General features: G+C 36.8%; 1 protein-coding gene and 1 long non-coding RNA gene across 6 annotated transcripts in view; one reads left to right on the plus strand and one right to left on the minus strand.

The window, feature by feature from the left end:
- Positions 1–23,673, plus strand: part of sog (short gastrulation) — a 74,256-nt gene that overhangs the window by 26,265 nt on the left and 24,318 nt on the right. The window lies entirely within an intron of this gene.
- Positions 19,853–21,043, minus strand: LOC118681314 (uncharacterized). Its single transcript, XR_004977032.2, has 2 exons — positions 20,798–21,043; positions 19,853–20,734 (listed from the first exon to the last, which is right to left on the minus strand). It is a non-coding gene; the product is annotated as an uncharacterized lncRNA (long non-coding RNA).

The raw sequence follows: 23,673 nt of genomic DNA on the forward strand, positions 1-23,673 counted from the left end.
TGTGCTAATATTAGGCAATAACAATTAAACGAGCTATGCAATAAATTATAAAGGTGTTCGCCGTGAATAATGGCTCAAGTAGAAATGAGTTGGCATCGTCAGAAAATGATGATTTCGCTGAGCAGTTGACGTAGAGACACTCGAGGCAGCATTGGGTGAGCAAAGACGGTCATGAATTTATTATTTGATGTGTGTTTATTACACGTATAAATTAAGAGACAGTTGTGTCATATTCAAAATTACTCTGCTTGAATTACAAGTTTCTTACAATTTTCATAAATATTTTTTGCAAAAACTTTTAATTGAACTTGCCACAAAATGTGTCTGCGAGTGGCTGGTTATTTTTGGCAGAAACGGTTTTCATCTTTTCATGTTTTTTCGCAAATTTAAATTCTTAAGGTAGCATGTTTTCTTGAATCCTGTGTTATCTAATCGTGTTGATTGACTTTGAACTGTGTAAACAACAACATTTGCTATACTATGCTATACTACACATTTGGAAGCAAAACTTGTAAAGATATTGCATATTTAATGTAGCAGATAAATGTGCCAAAACACATTGACCATACATACATATGTACATACATGCGCACACACATACAAATCGATTTTTACTTTCCGTTTTTATTCAGTTTTTGTTGTTTTTGAAATTGCATCATCACACCACAGCAACAACAATTTATTTAAACACACATATAGGTATATAGATATGTATGTACATATATGCCTATACTTGTATACTGGGTGGCAATATATTGTAGTACATACTTACGTAGGCAAGCACAAGCACATTTGTTCAGTCATTTAATAACAAGATGAATTAGCAACAATAGCAATAAAGCAAGCGAGCGAAAGTGTACAATTAGATAGAGGGCGAGAGAGAAAGAGGAAGCATGTGTTGAATAAAAGTCACTCGTCTGCCAGGCGGACAAAGCAATTGTTGCTCGCTTGCTGTTCATCACGTTCACGCGAAAGCGATTCGTCATTGACATGTGTATATCACACGCGATTGCGTACTGTTACTCTTGAAGAGGCAATAGCCATGATGTACATATGTTAGTTCATATCTGTCTATAAAATAGCTAACGAATTCATAGATACTACCCCCAATAGACATACATACATACATGTACATATATCTACGTATAACGGTACGTCACAGGAAGAACATCGAATTTTCACAGCACCCAAACCTTTTCTGTTTTATGCAATCGAACACAACTGCTGACTGCTTTCGCTTGCCAGATGACTGTTGCTGGGTGTATATAGAACAGTTATTACTATTTTTTACAAAAATCAGGTGACATTTTTTTTTATAGTTATACTCGCGGCTGTTATTCGGCGCTGAGTAGAATACTCCTCACATGACCAAGTACAAATTGCAGCGTTTTTGAGAATTGATGAATTGCAGGTGCCGCAAGTTCGAAACGTGGTGGGCTCTCACCATCGAAAGGCTTGCTATGAGATGAGGGATATCTGTCGGGTGGGCTCTGTGTATTATGATCAGCTTAGGCCACCTGCAGAGCTCGAAGCGCTTTTTAGAATATGAGTCTGTGTAAGTTTTTTGTGTGTTAGTGTGAGTGTGAACTGTTTAGCTGCCGGCAAACTTTTAATTGCTTGTCAAAAGTGACATGGAACCTCCTGACTGAAATAAGAACTCTCCTCATTGCGCTACAATTTTGTGTTTGAATTTTGAATTTCATATGATTTCATTCATTATTTTCTGTTTATCTAAAATTTGAGCGGAAATGAATTTCGAAGTGTGAAAAGTGAAAATGAGTATGTACATATGTAGCAGCTTTGGCAGGTTGTAGGCGATGGGTATAACAACAACAACATATAATTTTTGCTAAGTTGTTGGCGCAAAAGGAAGTGTATAAATGTGAAATATAATGGGTTTCTGGTGGCCTTGAAAATCACAATCATTCACTTTTTCGCACACAATTAATGAACAACCTAGCGGAACGTTTTCAGTCATATTTCAATAAGGATGACTGCAATGATAATCATAAATCACAAAATAACACCAATTTCTTGAAATTAAGTGGCGCACATACACATATCAACACACATACATGCATGTATGGTACATATAGCTGGTATAACAGCGGCTTATTTCAAAACATTGAGCTGTCATAAATTCCCCACAAAGTTTCACCCTAATCGCAGTTCGCTCAATTGATCTGACACAATCTCTTCGATCGTAAGTCTTCGAAAGTAAGTGTATTTATACACTTTTCATTAAGTAAATACACGTATATGTATATATTTTGTTATTGATAAATTATAACGTTAATTTACACGCACACTTTCGTCGTTCAGGATTTATCGGTCCGATCTATTTTCCCCCTCTCAAAAATGGTGCCGCCAGTAATGTAAACTGAATTTTTTACTTATTCACAAGTATTTGCTCGGCTTTGACGTTAAGTCCAACCAAAATTGGTGCATGCAACATGCATTCCATAAATCAACAACATACTTACATATATATGTACATAAATAAATACATATGTACGTGCCTATAAGCGCACCCGAAGCGCAAGTCACCTTAGATCGTCGCTCTATGCTCAGTGCGAGCGCCGACACTTGTATGGCTTCGCGATGACGTTACCTGGACAATGCTGACTAAATAACTCAGCAATCAAATCAATCAGCTAATCAACTATCCATTCAAAGTATTGTACACGAGTACGGCAGCGATCTGAGATCTGATCGTAAGCAATCGCGTCATGCGTGTTGTGAGTGTGTGTGTTTGAGTGTATATGGGACGCTCTCCTCTCCCCCTTGATACATTTTCCAAAGCCATTTTTATTTTCACATTTTTTCATCCGTTTGCTTTTCTTTTTGGTCAGTTCACAAATATGGCGTTGGCTATGTTGACGCGTTCGTGTTTTTATGGCGTATACAAGTAGCGCCAGCGTTCCTTAATGTCCATGTTTGTTTTAGTTTTTCAATTTATACACGAGTATTTTCATTTATTTTTCTAGTTTTTATTTGTTTGGAGTTTGTCTCCCCTATATAGAGCGTACAATTAAATGATGACCGTTTTTGAGTTTTTGATTAAATGCTTTCAAGTTGTTTTTCTTCAAATTCAATTTTAATTATTTTGTGTGCTGGAAAATGTGTGCAAATATTTGTTTTAAGCGACGTCCAATAAATATTGCCACTTACATAAAAAAACGAGTTGCATTTGTTTGATGGACGCGACGTGTGCGCTTTTTTAAAAGAAAGAAAAAAGATACTAAATTCGACTTCAAACTCAGCACTAAAAAGAAAAGAGTTGAATAAAATTGACCATTTTGTTTCTGTTTTCATAGTAACCTGCTCAACAAAGTCTTGGAACTCAGAACTCCTCTATTCCTGAATGTGTCTGATAAGACGCGTATATATGTAAATAGCGGTTATTTATGAACACTTGAAGAGCCCTAATCAATTTTTTATCATTTTGTATTGTTTGATGTATTGACAGTTCAGCACTTTTAACTGTCAAATTTATCTCAATTCCACACAAAGAGAGGTAATATAAGTCTGCTTTTAGGCGATGATGATACAAGTATGTTTGTTTAAATGTCACTGTGTTAATTATTTATAAAATTTTTTGCTTACAATTATAAAAATACGTAATACCTATCATGTACCATTATAATATATAAATTATATTATGGCAAATATGGGATGGAATAAGCGGTGTGTGCTTTTGCATTTCAGTCAATTTGACATAATTAAGGAAGACTTTTGAAAACAGCACTTGAACACAGCGAGTACAGTGGCAGTGTTGCGCATTAGTCCCTGTCAACACTGCAATAATAATAATCGATCGACAGAACATTTAGCCGCGAATATCTGGCGCTCTATCTAAAAGGCAAGAATCTACAAAATTGAAAATGAAGAAAATCTAATAAATAAAGGAAATTTGCTACAAGGCTAATTGGTTTCTGGTGGACGGTGCAGTGTGTAAGCATGAAAGCATGAAAATATTCTCTTTTTCACAACTAATTTTTTACACACTTATATACATACATACATACGAGTATATAGTAAATTGAGAATTATATATTCGATTAAAAAAAGTCACAAAATTATCCCTGCCACATTTCAACTGCTTGTTGCTAGTTTTTCCGATTATGATAAACTTCATATGAACTACTTATAGAAAATATATTGAAAATAAAACACTCGAAAAACAAAGCATTGATATTCAGCCATAAATTTTCGTAGATCTAAAAAAAATTCTCTGACATTTTCGCACACACACACATACGCTTGGACTTGGACACAGTGAAAATTTTAACAAGAAGCCATAAAGTGTGCAATAATACGATCATGCCTGGCCCCACGTCTTAACCTCCAAATCCATTGTAAGCGTTAATGGGCGCTTTGGTGCCAACCCAGTAGTGTATAGTGACTGTGGCGCCGTCAATAACACAAATAACAAAAACTAAAATAACAGCAACAACTTTGTTAGCACCACACTTTGTCTATAATTAAGTTGTTGTCCGTCTTTTAAGTGCTTTTAGAAACTTATATTATCTCACTGATAGCGTTTTTGCCACATTATACACGCCATGTAGTGATTGCTGGCTTGTGGTTTGTTTTGCTTGAAAACTTAATTTAAATATATGCGCATTCTTTTAAACTGACTCGTTTTTTATATGTGTGTATTTGAATTAATACCATTTTTTAGCCATTGCCACAATGAAAACCAAATACCAGAGAGCTCCACTGTTCATTTTTAGTTTTTATTTTTAATTTGATTTGGTTTTGTTGTTCGTATTCTGTTTCTGTTTTTGCTTTTGTTTTTGTTTTGCTTACTAGGTAATTATTTTCGACAATTAATTACTTTTTAGCTGACCTAAGCAATTTTATTTTAATTAATTTTAACATAGTTTAGCTTTTATTGGCGCAAAGCTGTCGCCGATATTGCTAATTGTTATATTTGTTGGCGACTACGACGGCGGTGAGTGGACGCCAGCGTGGCCGGCATAAAAGCTGCGTAGCGGTTTTTTGACTCAGTTTTTCAGCAATTACCCCTCCACGATCGGCTTTTGTTTGTATGTGCATGTGAGTGCAGTAAATAATCGAATTGTGGTGAAATGTTGCTGTTGTTTTTATTGCATTATCACTTTTCAACAAAACGCAATAAAAAACGCTAATTATAAGCCTCATATGTACATATACTTAAATGTTTTACTGTGAGTTCTAAACGACGCTCGTCTGTTTAATTCAAAATTCAGAAAACCTCAACTATTTAAGGCTCTTGCGAAAATTGCAAAATACATTTTTAGACAAATTATTTTGATAAAAATGTAGGTATTCAAATTTATGCTTATTTACATATGTGTGTATGTATGTGAGTTTGTTTCGCAATAATTCCATGTACAAAGGCGCTGTCAAACCAGTAAGTAAATTTAATTGCAAGCACACAAACAATTTGTGGCATTCAACACCAGCTGCAAATATATTTTGTGTCTCCGATTTCGTAACTATTTATTTATCACACTTCGCGTTTACCTATTGTGGCTATTGTGGCAGTAACAACGTAAAAACAAATAAAATAACATAAAAATATTTCTCGCATTCAGAAGATATTGGAAGTGGAAACGCGAGAAAAACCAACTACTTTTTCTTTGCCATTCATTTGGCATCCGCCGAGCGATGTGAAAAACGTTAATTGGTATTTACATGCCTTCATAGATTGTGTATTTGTAGTCGGTGGCGTGAAAGCCGAAACCCCAATGCCAAGATGTTGTTGTGGAAGTGTGCCGCCAAAGACTGAAGAAATGTTGTCGGTGCGTGCGCAAGGCGTGAACAATAAATGACAACAATGTTGCATGCTCCAAAGACAGCAATTTTTTCATATTCGGCAACGCCACGCTTTTTGTTTATTCGATTCACTGTGTATGATTTTATTTAGATATGGTTATCTGCAGTGGTGTTTGTTTTTGGTTCTGTTGCACTTTGAGCTATACTTCCGAAAGCCACAGACATTTTCCACACCTCACAATTAAAAGTGTACAGAAACCAGCAACAACAAATCAAAGAAATAACGCCGTTCGCCTGGTCGGGCACTTACAGCAGCCGAATATGGCATTTTGGGCGTTTATAACCAAAATTGTTGTTGTTTTGTTAATCAACATTTATGTATGAGCGCAGCCCACACTTACAGTTTCGGGTCGAACACAGCGACGGCACGAGTGCTCATTTGCATGTGTGTGCGAGTGAGTAAGCGCCCACAGACCAACGCACACACACATGCAAGCGGAGATTGATGATGCCGTTGTCGCCATGTAGGCGGTCGGCGGTCGGCAGCGCAGCCCGTAAACAAAGTGACAATTCAATTAAAACAACAAAATTAAGTGGCTACAATTTGGGCAACAAAAAATAAAAAAACATTGTGTACACTGTAGTAAATAATTGATTTTTCTTTGTCTTTTATTATTTTGCCATACCTATTTTAGACACGGTGGCAACACTGTGGCACATGCTGCTGCTAAATATGAACTTATGCACAAGGTATCCATTCGGCATGTGGTAAGTGGCAAGTGGCATGCGGCATGCAACCACTCAGCGCCAGAGCTGCATGGTCGGCTAGCCGGATATGCATTCCAATGCTGGTGCAGTCTCGACACCGGTCGACCGGTGAGCCAGCAGCGCTTGCCTCTATTTTTAGCACATCGCGTGCACGCCTCACATTAGCCCCTATGTAGCGTCGCTGTTGCGCGCCGTGTTGCGCCACACTGCGCCTTAAGAAGTGTGGTGTCGAGAAGTGCCACCACATTTTGCCAATACATTAGGAATTTGTAAATTTGACTTTTACTATCAGCACAGACGCACAGACGCACCGACGGATTTCTTGTCATTTCCAGTTCCATTTCGAGCACCTTGGATGCTATTTTTGGCACTCGTCGCCGCGCCGCTAAAATGATGCATCACTGATTGCACATTAGTCATTGCTGTTGTGGTGATTGTGAGTGCTTATTGCCAACGGCTTTACGAGGTGCTAAATTTTAATTGTGTCCATTACAAGCAGCTCCACCAACGAACACTGTGCCATAAAAGCGGACGACTTTCTCAAGCCTTTTTATTACTGTGTTCATTCATACGAATGTATTTCTAATTAAGTAGGTTAGCTACTGGCAGGTAAAACTTCATCTATTGCAGTTAGCACTATGTTTGGTAGAATTTTTCGCTAAAAATTGTAAATTCAGCATTAAAGCGCGTTTGTAAAACTGGCGATCATTTAATAAGCATCAACTACTGTTAAAAGCTCGTCAACTACATTTCGTTTCTTCGCGCAAATGTGTTGCAATAATTAACCGGGGCGACGCCCACAACTCTCTTACCCTTTGACTCTTCCTATGTGTTGTTTCACATCACAACTAAACGATTTGCTTCATGGCTGTTGCACACTTCCTTCAATGCCTTGATGATTTTGCAGATTCTTGCCAGCCCGTGCAGCTCCAATCAGTTAATGAGTTTCTCATGTTATGCTGCACAAGGCGTTTTCTTCCATCTTCAACGGACAGGTCAAGCAGTTATTGTTGGTGTTTAATCACATAACAAGTTAAATCCGCCCATGAAGCGCGAGCCACTGCGAACGGCGAACACAGCAGCTGCCACACCTCCTCTCACGCACTCGACGCAGTCGGTCGAAAGTTGATCTAGGGTCGCACAGCTGCTAAAAGGCGCTCCATCCAAGGTACTTCTTCATGCAGTCATTAAGATCGGCAGCAGGAAAGCATGATCAAGAAGCAACAACTAAGGCGTGCAACCGTCGAGCCAAACGCACTGTGTTGAGTGTATTGCATTTAAAGATATTCTTGATGAGTGCTTGAAGACAGATTTTATATGTGAACCAAATGGGTGGCCAGCTCAACTGAAAGATGTTGTGTTCTTCAAAACAAAGACAAAAAATAGAATATCCAATTATATGCACTGCTGAATTTATTGATAATTTGCTCAAATTATTTTAAATACGAGTAAAACTCACAGCCCATCTTTTCTTCGCTTACTTATTAACCAATTACTTCATGCAATAAGAACCAACCAGCACCAGCATTTGCGCTTAATCTTCTTTTTTATCATTGTAATCCGATTCAGTTTGCGCTCGGCGGATCAGACTGATCTTCACTTCGTCAATGTTGTATGAAAACATATGTATGGTATATTACACACACACAAATAACAGACAGTACCGAATAATTTTGCTATTGTTATATGAATAATCGGAGATTGTATCTCCAGCAGCTGGACGGCTGGCGTTCGGGTTGCAGTTGCAGCGGCTTAATGTACAATGTTTAACAAGATTCAAAGACAGATTGAAAGTGGCGCATTTAAGACCTTACCTAACTTCTGCGAAAACTCCAAACAGTTGGCAAGAACAAACCGAGTTAGATTTGAACAATGGGAGTATCTAAATAGAGTGACAAGAAGACCAAGCAAGGAAACCCGCTATTAAAAAAGGGATGAGCACGAAGATAAAACACTCTGAACAGAAGAATTTTAAAAAATTTTATTAAGTCAATACTTTCAAGTAACATATTTGCATATGTATTGCAGTGTTTATATACAAATGACAACACCATAATGGCATTGTAGAAAAAAATCTTATTTGCACACTATGGTTTGTTGCAAAACAATTCTCTCAAATTGCGCTTCCCCGAAATAAGACGATTTTTGTACATATTTTCATGTTTTTTCCAAACGCCACTCGGCATCAACACTTCGGAAACATTAATTGAGTGTATATTGTTTCCATTTCGCTTGTTCTTGAATTACACTCTTTGTATTTTATTTTCTGTTTCTGTTTTCGTATGCTCCAATTGCAAAGTTCATTGCGAAAAGTTCTGCTGAAAACAATAAGAATAAGCAGTAGCTAAAATGGCAGCAAGCCGGCGCACATTCAAAAAATTCAGGTGAGTTTCAGTGGTGACAAAGCAGGCGCGGGAAGAATAACGAGAATGCAGTTGAATGGAAAATAATGCAAGTAAGGCAACACCAAAACAGTGGACACAAAAAAGCTTAGAAATAACAACAAACACAGCAACAAACTTTAGTGAGACATTGCAAATTGGAGAACGCCGTGCCAGCAGCGAGATTTTGTCATGCGACCTGTGCTCTATCGCAGCTAACATCGCATTTACGTCTTCATATCCGAAAATCCATAAGCACAGCAAATGCATTAGTTGGGCTTCAAAACAATAAATAATTGCTTGTCGGAAAAAAAATTCTGAAAATAAGTCATTGGCAATTGAATAGCATTTTGCATATGTATGCATGTGTGTTCAAATGTATATATAAGTATGTAAGTATACTTGTGTTGTGTGTTTTGGACAGCGTAACCCTAGTAGTAAATTCGCGTGGTCGCCATCAACACACGACAGCCGCCAAAACGGCAAAGTCAACGCCACCAGCAACCAAAACCGTATAGTAACAACAACAACAACAGCCAGCGACGCCAGATCAGTTGCAAAAATAAACTGCTGTATTTATAAACATTTTTCGCTTGAGTAATACTTTATTTATTGTTACGGCCGTTTTGGCGGAATGCGTACACATATACAGATTCAAATATATACTTGTTTTGTATACATTTTTGTTATTTTTGGTGATTTACTAGCGGGAAGATAAATTAGAGATTGTAATATGCATATAGTAAAAGCAGTAACAAAAAATCAAATATACAAATGTATATGTAGGCCTCTAAGCATATACATATACATACATGTGTATATAAGTATATACCATACATAAGTTTGCAAGCATTAGAATGTAGAAATCGACTGACTTTGTAGAATGTAGTAAAATGAAGTTCAAATTAGAATTACACCCAATTGGAATATTCAATAAATAATTTGTATGAAATCAAGTGAGGAAGTGTGAGTAAAGAGAGAATTTAGGGAATTTAAACCACAAGCCTTCACAGTCCGTTGAAAGCAATTGCAACATTGCAAATGTAAACAACAACTTTACGCGAATGGCCCAATACATGCGTACATATACACATACATACATACATACAATGCATGCATTCATTATCGATTTATTTAAATGAATGGCAGTGCAGAGGTAAACGAGTTGTTTTGCTGAACAGAAATTAAAGGGGAGCGTGTGAGACGGACAGAAAGCGGTACAAAATGCCAAGCGTTGCGGAATGCAAATGTTGTGTTTATTTTAAACAACACCAACAGCGGCAATAACAAATAATACTACAAATAGTGAGGGGGCGGAAAGCGAACGAAGCGAAGTGTTGCAAGGCGAGGCGCGGCGAGACGCCAAGATAAAATTAAGCGTAGCGCGCAATAATAAGCGCTGCGAAGAAATGTGGGCGTGTGGCATTTAACTGTAAATAAATACTCGTAACATAAAAATTAAATATCAGCAGAAGATACGACGATCAAGCGTCGTTGCTAAATACAAAAACAAAAATTTACAAAAACCGCATGGAAATTGTAAATCGGATCCCAATAACCAACCTCAATGACACTGAATATCACGCGTAGCAATGTTTGTATATACATACATACATGCATGTGAATGTCTGTATGTATTTGAACGTGTAATATATTTATGATTGTGACTTAAAGCGAACAAATGGAAATGTGAATTAAAATTGATTTATAAATAAAGTGGTGATTTGTACAAATAATAAATAATATTTCTAGCAACAAATGCACACTAACACGCCTACATATATACGTATACGTGTGTGTGTATGTAGCTAATGAAAAATGCAAAATAGCGCAGTGCTAAAAATGTGCAAAAGCGCGCGACTGGCGCCACAACAAGCCAAATACACACATAAATACATATAAGTACAAGTATATACATACATATATATACACACACATAGCAATAGTAATATCAGCAACAACATTACGAGCCAATATAAAACTAATGCTGTTAAATGTTAGCGCTAAACGGCAATCGTAAACAATGCGACAATAATAAAATTTAGCAAAAAATTGTTGATTGAACGAAATAACAACAACAACAACAACTAAAGTCAACAACAAAAGACTAAATCCACATAGCGGCATGTGCGCCAATATGTGCTAAGCGTTGTGAAAATGGGCGTGCGCAGTAGCAAATGCATTTATAGCGGGTGGCTGACAGCTAACTAACGATGGCCTGCATAACCGCCTCACCGCATAGTTGGTGGCGCAGCAGTAAGCAGTTCCAATGCCATCAGCCGTCAGGGCGCATGGTTAGTATGCACACTTCTCGCTTGACATTAAAACGCTGGGCGTTTATTACAGTAGCACCTTGCGCATTTACATTCCGACACCTATTCACACCACATACATACATACATCTACACACGCATGCGAGTCAAGCGTTTCACATTTTCTTTAATTGATTTCTTATTGATTATTAATTATTTATAGAGAAACAACTCAGTATTATATGAAATTTTATATTCAGTTACAAAGAGCGACTAGCTGGTGTACCAACCGTTATCGCACACACACATACTCATCTTTTGAATATAATAAAGAAATCAGATTATAATGAATAAACTCATTTATATACTACATATAAAATGCCAAGTCTAACAGCTTAATTCAATTTTAGTAATACAGACGTAAACAAGTAAGGAAAGGCTAAGTTCGGGTGTAACCGAACATTTTATACTCTTGCAACTTGCAAAGATGAAAGGAAGGAAAGTATCTCCAGGTTTTAGGAAAACTTTACTTACATTAAAAAATGTTGCCAAAGAATTCAACATTCATTATTCGATGAAATCGTAAATGGATTACAATCAAATTTGTATTTAATTAAGTTATGTTATAGGTCACAGTCTCACTTAGTTTTATTACTGTATTTTACTTGTACTTCATGTCAGCTAAAATTATATTAAAATCATCTTCAAATGAGATATATTCGATATAACCTCAACTGAAGAAGCTAAATCTAATATAATGAATTGATGTGATGATGATCACAATTCATTATATTAGGGATATAAGGTTTGGACCAAAGTCTCGACCAATTTCATTCATATTCCCAGACAAGTTTTGAGAAAACTTGTTCATTTACTTTTATTGAAGTATCACACATTTTGTCAGTGAAAAGTCGGAAATTATTATACAGGCTATATTGGGGGCAGAAAAAGGAATGGGCTGATTGAGTTAGTTTTGACATTGACGCAATATTTGGAAGGTGGTTGGGATTCACATATTTTCTGCATTAAACTATAATATATCCAATATAATAAGTTCAGTAAATCTTGCTAAGATGTCTTACATATTGACTGATATATATGACATACGGCCAACCGGAAGTCTTGAAAATCTTATATTAGGTATATGAGAGATAGGGGTATTAACTCGATTTTATCTATTTTTGTCAATACAACATACTATTTACAGAATAAAATGCTCCCTGAGTTTCATTCAGGTATGGGAGTAAGGCAAGTTTTCAGCAGATTTTACTCATTTTAGGCATAAAAATTGACCATTATGAGGAAAATACATCCACTTAATTTTATTAAGCAGTAGCTCATATATTGGCCGATATATGCCGCGAACAAAACTATTATACTATGTAGAAACATGTTGCAAGAGTACAAAACGGCAGTGAAACAAAGCTTGAAATGTCAACATTTTGCTTATCTCCAATTAGTAATCATTATATATCGCTTAATTGTTACAAATTTCAATAGAATCAAACGCAAGTCATTGAAAAATTGAAAATTGTTTGATGATCACATGTAAGATGATGCATTCCTATAACTGCACACATGTTTGAGTGTGTATGTGTGTAAGTTTATGAGAAAGAAGAAAAAAGAGTACACAGTCATTTCAGAAATTTCCCGCGAAGAAATATAAAAGTATAATTAAAAGAGCAAATTTTCCCCAGTTGGCATTCGACAGCCTTAAATTTGCAAATGGCACTAGTAACTAACTGTTTTTGTATGTGTATAGTTGTGATGTATGGATGTCTAACAAATATATCACTGTTTCTTTATAAACAATTTATTTCGGACTTTTACTTAAGTATATATTACTTATATACATATATGTATAACTGCAAACCTCTCCACATTAACTGACTGTCAGTCACATTAAGAAGTAATGTACAAGTACTACTCCGTCTAATTACTCGAATCAGACTATCAACCTTTTGCCATTTTCGTTAAACACATCCGTAATGATTAAAACTCGATCACATATCAAGCATTACAATGCACATACATGTATATGCAACTTATGAGTGTGTGTGTGTGTGTACAATAAAGTTTGGATTTCTTATGATTTGGATATAGTATTCTTGCTTTTTTGCTTTTTGTTGCCGCCAATTGTTCGCAACCAGCTTATGTTGATTAATTTATCAAGTGATCAAACACACATACACATATAATAAATGTGTTGTACAATGTGTTGTACAATGTGTGAAGAGTTATGTTGTTGCTGCATTGTTGTCAATGTTACTTGCTTACTTCTCACTTATTTATTTCCAATATTGCTTTTGTCATTTACGACCATAAATAGTACTGATAATGCATTAATTGTATTGAAAATGGAAAATAACAAAATAATTCCAAGTGAAATAGCAGAGGTGCCACATCACAACACACACCTGCACACTGTCGCCTCTAATGCTTTATGTACGCGTATGTATGTATTTAATTGAAGTGACCGTTATGAGGAAGAGAAATTCAGGAAACATACTAGTCGTTTATCTCGGCAGTATTAGTTATTTGTGTTACACCGAAAGCCATTTAAGAGCGACTGACACATTGACTTATCACGAAGCCGCTAAGTGGTCAGCTCAAACAGCCATTCAACAGACGAGTTGGAGAAAAATCACATTGTTTGAGATTAAGTTGTAGTACGGGAATTGATAAATTGAATTTTCTAATATTTTTCAGTATTACATGTGTTTGTATGCATGTGTACACCCATCAGCAACCAGTTATAATATTATTATAAGTCCACAATTATATAAGCAGCAAATTAGGCGCTTAATTATATACATATTCGATTAGCAGATAAATTTACAGCTGCTATAAATATTATATAAGCAATTAGTCTACAAATTAGTGTGTATATACACACATACAAAAATAACGAGATAGCTGATATCAGAGAGCGCAAAAGGAAAATATCTGGCATAGCTAATTAACAAGAAATCAAAAATTAACATGTTTTTAATAAATTTCGAGCTAATTGTTGTTATTGTTCGCTCGAGTTTCATGACTTTGATGAGTGATGACAACAAACGACCAAAATTGGCGCTTCAAATGGCGAATCAGCTCAACGCTGGCAGCAGACGGGGCTGCGTCGAGAGTGAAGCTGGGAGACAATGTTTGGCCGGCGTTTCATTCTTGAGCTCTGCTGATTGGGCACTAAATTTTGTTTGTATTGTTGTTGGGTAATATATAACAAGATAATTTGAAAATTCGTTTTTCATCGCTTGTTTCATTCCTTTGGCTAAACACATATGTAGGTATGTATATACATATGTACGTCGATATACGTACATACGTATGTATGTAAAGTAGATAATGAGTTGATGGAAAGTTTTCGGGGAAATTTTTCTGTAGCTGATTTGCATTTATTATCGATTTTAAAATGCAGTGACTCCCAAACGCTACGCATTTCGGCGCTTTGTTCATTTTATGCACATATTTTTATATGTAAACCATTTTTGTTTTATTTTCTTCATTAAAGTGTCGACAGTTTGTTCTATTGAAAAATACGCTTTGCATAAAAAAAACAATATGATACCTTTGGGACATTGGAAACGACTTTGCAACTAATTTTTAAATCTTATTTATGCTAAGAAACTCACGTCGTCACTTGTGTACGCATACGCATGTATTTATTATTATCTCATTTTCAGACGACGTAAATTGCTATCATATTTATAAAAAAGTGATTTATAAAAATCATCAAAAAATATTATATACTTATATAAGTATGCATATGTACATATATATGTGTGTCTATCATTTCTTTCATTTTTGCTTGAGAATTGATTAGCCACATTTCAACAAATTTTTATTGCCTTCGCATACTTTGTGCGGTCGGCTACTGCTCGTAAAAGCAAATTTGGCGCCACACCAACAACATAAAATTCGAATTAAAAAGAACAGGACCCGAGTGAAAAAACAAACGGCAAATGTCAAAAATGCATACATACGTACACTTATACACATACACATACACTTGAGCTTCATGAGTTTGTAAGCGTTATTATAATTTTTTCGCAAACATAACGCTACACACACACATACACACACAAGAGCACATTGAGCGGCGAACGCATAAATACAAATGGCGCCAACGCTTTCAAAGCTGAAATGTTAAATATTTATAGTTTTGTATTATTTGCTTGCTACTCAACAATTCGACGCTTCGGCGCCTTCATGCCAGCGAACGACCTCCTCACCTGTTAAGCTTCTGCTTGCTTGCCTGTTACTAATTAACATCAACAGCCCTCAGTTGTGGGCTACCGCTGCCCTCTACCCGCTGTTTAAAGAGTGTTTCACATTAATCTGATAATAAATACGATGTCAACACCATTAACGCCAGCAACAACATCAGCGCAAAAACAACGGCAACAGCAGACAAGCAATAGCATTGTCAATTGACTTATCATCTTAGCGCTACTAACTCAATCCCAATCTCCCCCCATGTGCTAGTGTGTGTGTGAGTAGGCTGATATACCGTATTAGGCTCCAGCATCGTTGTAGGCCGCTCAGCTGACTCGTCGCTAATCAAAAGCTACATCTTGTTTTCATAAGCCTTCATACGTCAGCGTCCTTTTATGTTAGCGACACGACTTAGCGCGATTAGACGCATACATATGTGTGTACAAGTACACATCTGCATGCCGGTAGTACTATTTTTATGTAACAAACATATGTACAAGTACATGAGTATTTCTGCTATCAGCAAGTAGCACGTGAATACTAATTTGTCTAAATTTAAAGCAGGGTGCAAACAAAATTATTCAAGCTGAAATTGTTACTCACCCATCGCCCGAACTGTCCCACACACATGTATATACATGTACATGTATGTACGTGTATGCCTATGGTGTGTACGTGTGTCGCGGCCTCGATACTATTGCGTCGAATTAATTCTAACATCTTCAAGAGTTTTCTTCACCAACACCACCTTGAGGATTTATTTTTGAATAAGTTTTAGCGTTTTGTCATTTCTTTGTTGCTTTTGTTGTGGTATAAAAATGGTATTTGCATTTGTCGCTGCTTATGCAAATCGCTGGTCGTTTTCTCCGTCTTTTGTCCCACTCATGTACTTTCGCAGTTAATTTATGTGCCACTGCGGTATTCCGTCGACCCGTCCCACCTCGTCTTTATTGTTATGAGCATGTATAATATGTACGTTTGTTTTTCTGTTCCTTTCAGCGCTGAGGAGATCAGTGGAAGCCGCGCTTTAAGCCGCTATTAAATAGCCATTTGTTTTGAATTTTAGTGGCGTCAACAACGATTTCGCTTATGTTTCTTTCAAAGCCGAGTTTTGGCTGGTCTTTTGTCACTAACAAATTAAATTGAATAAAATTGAATAAAAAGTAATTTACTTTGTTGGTAATGAAGTCATGCAACAGTACTTAAAGAAATTAACAATTCCTGTGTATAATTAAAGAAGTATTAAATATTTTAATTAATTCATTAAAATAATAGATACAAAATATAACATTGATTAATTAAAATCAAAAAAAAAAATAGAAACATATTTTTAAGATAATAAAATATATTTGTCTGAAGCTTTGCATATTTATTGATTCTGTGATTTGGAAAATTATCTACAGTCAAGCTTAAAATTTTAACTAACTAATTTCAATTCCATAGCACCAAACTAACAGCCGAGTGTATTAAAAAAAAGTACGGGAATTTTAAAATTTACACATTGTACACCTTACACGAGCTTGTGCGTCTACGTGTAATGAAGAAATAATAAAAATGTGAAAAATAAATCAATTATGAAATTTGTTGCTTTGCTAATCAGTCAAAAACCAGTGCAAATATAACGCTGCCGGAACACTACACATATACACATATACACACACACAAATGCATCTGTGCATATGTATGGTATGTACACGCACTCTTGTGTGAGAAGTACGCCTATGACATTCAGCCGCTGTCCGACATCGCACGTCAGTCAGTTGATCAGCCAACCAGCCAATGAGTCAGGCAGTCAGCTAGCAATCACTCACACACTCGCTCAGCGCGATGCCATAGCGTGATGGCAAATCAAGAAGAGAGGCATAAGCAGTGGCGCTAAGGCTGTCACACTAGCACCAAAAGGAATGTCAGCGAAAATATCGATATATATGTGGTTATGTGCATGTACAAGCCACAAAAACATTTAAATTGTACATATGTACATTGACATTTAATTTTTATTTGCGTAATTATTTTGCAGCTGTCATTAATGAGTGCTTGACACTTGTTGGCGCCGCTGTTGCTGCTGGCGAACACATTCGCACACGCCTGCTCACATTGCTGCTGTCAACAGCAATAACAGGGCGCATTGCCATCGCGTCGCCCCACTTTCCCCACTACAAGTGGTGTGTGCCCCGCATTTGAGGCCGCCGCCAATTCATTTGCTAAATAGATATGTAGCAGACAAAAGCAGCGCCGACAACATTGGTAGCGTTGGCAACGACGGCGGCAGAGACAATGGGCATAGTGATTGTAAGCAGCGCAGTGGCAGCATACACATTCTCACATACGTGGAAATCAGCAGTTGCGATTAAAGCTAAATTTGTGTATTTATTTAACAAGTGCACTTGTGTGTGTGTGGCGTTCGAAGCAATGGTTATGTAGGCCATTTCATTCAGCATTTCGCGATGATCGACAACACGCTAATCGCGGGGCACGCTGTGTGCGTTAACGAATGTGCGGTTGGTAGTGTTCGCAAGCAGAGTGTTCGCCGTGAAATGAAGCGAATGCGTCGCTGATCGATGAGCCTGGCGTGTGGAAATTTTGGAAATTTGTCAATGTCAAGTTGTGTGCTTTATGAGGCGAATGAGTTGTTGAAAGACTTTGTAAAGACAGAGATATTCGAGAATTATATGTTTATATTATTTATTATGTTTGTATGTGTCTGGTAACTATCAAAAAGGCAGTCACAATAAATGAATTTCCGTCTTTCGTGCCGGAAGTGTTGCCGACTGCGGCTAATCGCTACGTTCAAATTAAGGTGTGTGCTCTACGAAAGTTGAGTGCAATTTTGCATTCGCCGCTGGTAGTAATTTGTAAAACCAAGCACTTCCTACGCTCGCTCTAGCACGACATGCTGTCTATAAGCGATTTTAACATAAGTCCACGCCAATAACATACATACGTACGTACCTGTATCACAAAGTAGTGAAGAAAGTCTAAGTAGGCGTGAAGCGTACCAGCTCTTAAGGGCTTACGAGTTTAATAAGCTTAATGTTGAAAATGATGTTGCACTTGCGAAACCATTTACAAAGTATTGTGTTTGTTGTTTTTTAATTTGCTTTTGTTTGGTGCAACGCAATTTTGCCATAAGACTTTCGCTTGAAGAAATATTTTCATATGGCAGCAGAAAAAGTAATTATAAAAAATTATGCAACAAGCTGGATGCAATCTGCCACACTAGTAATATTGTTTATGCATTGACACAGATTATAAATGAAATGTATGAGTCAATAGCGGGCAGGCCAAAATCACCCATGGCAACTGCCAATTTATTTCTAAAAGTTACAAAATCCTACGCTCGCGCACAAAATAAAAACGACAACCATCCACAAACGGTTGTGGCAATAACCAAAACATATCAAGTAAACGCATCGAAAAAATGGAAAAAGCCACAAACGGAAAAAAGGCGCAAAAACGCCAAACAAAATATGGCTAGAACAGAGTGGCCTGCATGTGACTTGCGTGCTATTGCGTGTGCGTCAATGTGCCCATGCGTCAGTGTGTGCACAGTGCGCTTGGCGGCTGCTAGACGCCACTTTGGCAATTTTGTTGTTGCGTACATTCAGTCTACCTAAAAAGTCTAGTGCTTATTGCCGCTTTATGTGCATAAAACCACAGTTACATACGTACGAACATACATTAGCGTTGCAGCGATGCGCCGGCAACAATTGCGCCCACTTTTTGCCCACTTTGGGCTGGCAACTTATCTGTCTGCCAATTTTGTTGTCGTTGCTGTTGCTTTTGTTCTTACTATTTGTGTCCTCCTATGCCTTTGCAGTTCACTCTCAGTTTTTACTTTTTACACATTTTGATTATTGTTGTTGTTGTTGGTGCTTGCCCCATCAGACAACTTCCTACATTCTCTAATTCAATTCAATCGACATTTGCCCACTTTGCCTGCTTGTCATTTGTAATAGCGTGAGGCCGCAGCAGCGCCGCTGGCCAACAGCTTTGACGTCGAATAGTCGATAGTCGAGAACCCAGACTCGACAGCCGATTTGGTCGATACGTCGCGCACTCTTTTGATTTATTGCTATTGCGTGGTAATTGAAGTAGCACCTAAATGTTTCGCAGCGCCGCTAATGACCGTTTCCTCTCAACTTTTGCGCTTATTTCGCTGTTTCATCTGCATCTTTTTTTGGCGCGGTCGATTGAGCGGATACTAGAACGGTTCGGGTTTGGCGCCACTAAAGATTGTTGGTACATATGTATAAAAATTGTTGTTTTGCTTCAAATGTGACATCATGTAACGTATAGCAAAGTAATGTAAATAGTAACGAAATAGTTTTCGATTTGTTCTCCCTCCCATTCAAGCGATTTATTTCCCTCTCTTATTCTGCCCTCACCGCTTTGTCTACACTTCTATTGTTTCGTTTCCAACACAGCATTCCAACACCCTTTTCCCTTTTCGCCACTATTAATCATCACAGATTTCTCACCTCACATTCTTTCGTTATGTGATAAATACAAAAACAATAAAAGAAACGAAAAATTTTAACACAAATTCACTTCGGCCACAGCCACAACCACAATGCGCGCCAACCAGCGACAGACCAGGCGTAATCTTAAATGATTTTCACACCATTTTAAGATTAGCTGTTGAAATTTAACCTCAGGGTCCCTCTGCCAGTCAGCCAACATCCAACAGCCAAAGATAAAAGTATACTTTTCGTTAAAAATGTGTATGAATAAGAAGACAAATGATTTAATTTCAAGCATTCCACCGTTCCGTTGCCTTGACACCTTCGAACGCAGCTCTGCGCTATGCGTCACTTCCCCAACAAGCCTATCTCCGCCTTTTATTTACATATATGTTGCTGTTATGCACAAATGTGTCGTAAAGCATACGGTGCGCGGTCCGTCATTTATCAGTGTGACCACAGGTTGCTTTCTATTTTTTCGATTTCGTTTCTTTAACACCCCGCTGTCCTCTTTGAAGTCATCTCGTTTTCCATTGAAATGTCCGATTTCGACTTGCTTCGTTCTTGTTATTTATTTCACTTTATATTAATTTTTATGTTTTGCTTTTGTTGTTGTTTTCGGCTCGCCCTTGCCTTTTTCGTGTGTGGCACATGCAGCTTATTTCTGGAATTTTTATAACCCCACACGTTCGTTTACATCCAATACAACAATTATTTGGATAATTTTTACTGCTCATTTGGATTTTATTGCCGGTCAATTAGTGTAAATCAATGGTCTGATTGCTTGTGCGGGTTTGTTATGATTGTTGACAGCAGCAGCGTAATGCCGGCGTGTGATAGATTGAACTGTAAGCGTGAAATCACGTTGGAAATCAACAGGGGCCTTCTCAGGCTGTAAAAAAATTTAAACAAATTAATCTGAATTTAAAGTTTAAATATATACCGAGCTATTTACTGATTTTTATGATTCCACATATGTACATACATAGCTAATCAGTTATTGCAAGACCTGCCATGCATTTCGGTCTCCTGTTCAGCTTAAATTGACTTTAATATGTCAAACAGTGGGTTGAGCGTTAACGCGACGACTGTGTGTTGCCATAAACGCCACTTTTCATACCAACAAGAGCAACAAGCTGTCAACGTTTATTACAACGCAAATTGTACGACTTGTTGTTGTAGAAACTAGTAACCATACATTTTCAATATTACTTGGCTTTGACCTATAGATTTTCGCTAGATTTTATGTCAACCCGAAACCGTTACAAACCGTTTAATGCTAGGAAATAATGTGGGAAGCCATACAAAGTTGCCACAAAGCTTTTCAAACGGCCAACCAAGCTTAATTCTACAGTATACGCCTATTTATATTGAATCGTATGTTTTATTGCTTTGGCAACTACTAATTCCCACTTATGGCGAATTAGAAGCGGCTAATGGCAGCAATCTCGTTGCGATATCCAGTGTTGAACTCTTGAACTCATTGAAATTGTGTGGTGAGGAAATCAAGTTTTGATTTTTTTAATAATATAGAAATGATTTCTATTCTCAATAAATAATTTTTACTTGAGAAATTAAAAAGAGTACTTACACTTGGAAAATAATTATTTTAGACATGTACATAGTGTATATAAATACATATTATAACAAAAACCCTCGTTCAAATGCAATCTGTAGTTTTAAAGTTATTATGCTTTCAGTGTACTATGGAAGATAAAGTAGAAAATGTTCGATTTTCTAAATTTAAGCATTCAACACAATTTTTATTTTTAATTCTTCCATAGAAAAGTACTTTTTACCATTTTAATTTCTATTTTATTTTCAGTCATGTGAAATAATTTTCCGAATAAAGTAAATTCCAATTAATAAAAACACTTTCAATTCTATCATTAATATTAGCCCCAATATTTTATTTGTTATTTAATTGCACACGTTATAAAAAGCATGCTCTCAAGTAAAGCTATTAAATTCCGTAATTGGCTCTTCGGTGGCCCCAATTAATGTCGATAAATAATAATTAAAAAGCGATGCATGAAAATTTATAATAGAAAATTTCTTACCAATATATTTCACAGGCACTTATCTTTCCGAATGATTTCACTTTTGCATTATCAATTTCTGCTTGTGTCCGTAGCTGACTTCGGTCGTTCTGTGCCTTTCCTCCGTTCACTTCCGCGGAGAGACGGAGCATTCGACTAGTGTCCCTGAAAATTTTTATTCATTTCTGTTTCATTTATGCTGCTTTTAGTTGCTGTTTGTATTCTTTTTTATCTTTTATTCTTCTTTTCTTGTGTAAAGTTTTAATTTTCCACGTCTGTGTGTCGCTGCTTTATTTATTTTTCCAACATTTTCGAAAATATACATCGTTAATTAAATTTAAAATCATTTCTTTGGCATTTCTCACCGTCTGATGTGATCCCGTCGTTCATGTTTGCTTATTTTCTCCCAGATTTTGGTTGATTTTCGCGAAAAAGTATTGTATAAAAATACACAAGACGTAAATTTCTTTAATTAAATTTAAAAGATTTTCTTATTTATATGTTACGCGTGGTTGTCTGCTGCATCGCTTTTCATTAATTTATGTGAGCAAAATGGGGTTTATAGCTGAGTGAAAAGCTGAGCGTATAGAAAAAAATTAAATCAAAATCAGCACAATGACAAATAGATCAGCAAAAGGGATGTCATGGAGCCTTTGCCTCCGACTTGTTAGCGGAAAATGGCATTGATGACGAATCACCACTTGGCTGATTGTTCGGCCGACGAGTCGGCTATTCAGAGGTTCGGTCTGTAATTCACTGGCTATCGTATAAGCATTGTGGAGTGAATTGTGCCAAATTGAATTGAACTGAATTGAATGTCGTTGGGAATGAAATGAAATTAAGACTTCAATTGAAAATTAAAAGCACTACTAAAAACCAATCAAATCGGGGAAATATAAAATGAGAATATAAATAAACAAAATGATCTAGACCACATACATTGTGAGTTAGTGGGCGGATGTGTGCAGGGAGGAGGCAAAATTTACAGGGCCACAGTGGCAGCAGAATCAACTCATCATCGACGAATATCAATAATGGCAAGTTTACGTTGATTGACGGGCGCCAGCAATTTTGAGCAATTTATTTGGCTTGGCTATTGCGCGATTAGAGCGCAGCGACGCAACGCAACGGCGCAGCAATCAGCTGAAATAAAAGCAGAACACGCAGACAAAAAGCCAAAAGCCGAACACCAATAAAACTATATAACATCTAAGCAACAAAAGCACTAACAACCATGTAACAAGCGATAATACGTAAGCGACCAGCGCCACTTTGGCAACAAAGCAAAGGAAGCAATTAATTTTAAGCAAATATCGTACACGGGTGCAGCAACATAATTAACAGACTACCCACATACATACCTTTGTAAATATGTAAAAACGACAAGCACATACTTTATATGCTCTGAAATTTACAGGAAAAAACTATTAAAAGGCAGAAATCAAATCAAAAGAGTATAAAAATATTAAAAAACAGACAACAAGTGAAAACAAAAACAGTGTTCGTATGAATTACCAAGCCAGCGAGCTGACTCAGCCTTGCAAGGCAATTTGTGTGGCGAAGCAATGATTTGGGTTAATTGCAGCTTATTGGCTTAAATTGAAATTGCTTGCTGGTCACTTACGAACCGAAAGAACGAATGTGATGTACGCATAGATAAGCGTGTTACTTCACTTATATAAGCTTTAATAATTTTTACAGCTTTAGCTTTTGTTTGTGTTGCCAAGCAGTATTAAGAAAACAAAATGTTGTGTTAAATTTTAAAAAGCTCATTTTTTTATTATTGGCATTT

This window comes from Bactrocera oleae, chromosome 5 (genome assembly GCF_042242935.1).
Source record: "Bactrocera oleae isolate idBacOlea1 chromosome 5, idBacOlea1, whole genome shotgun sequence".
Classification (NCBI taxonomy): domain Eukaryota; kingdom Metazoa; phylum Arthropoda; class Insecta; order Diptera; family Tephritidae; genus Bactrocera; species Bactrocera oleae.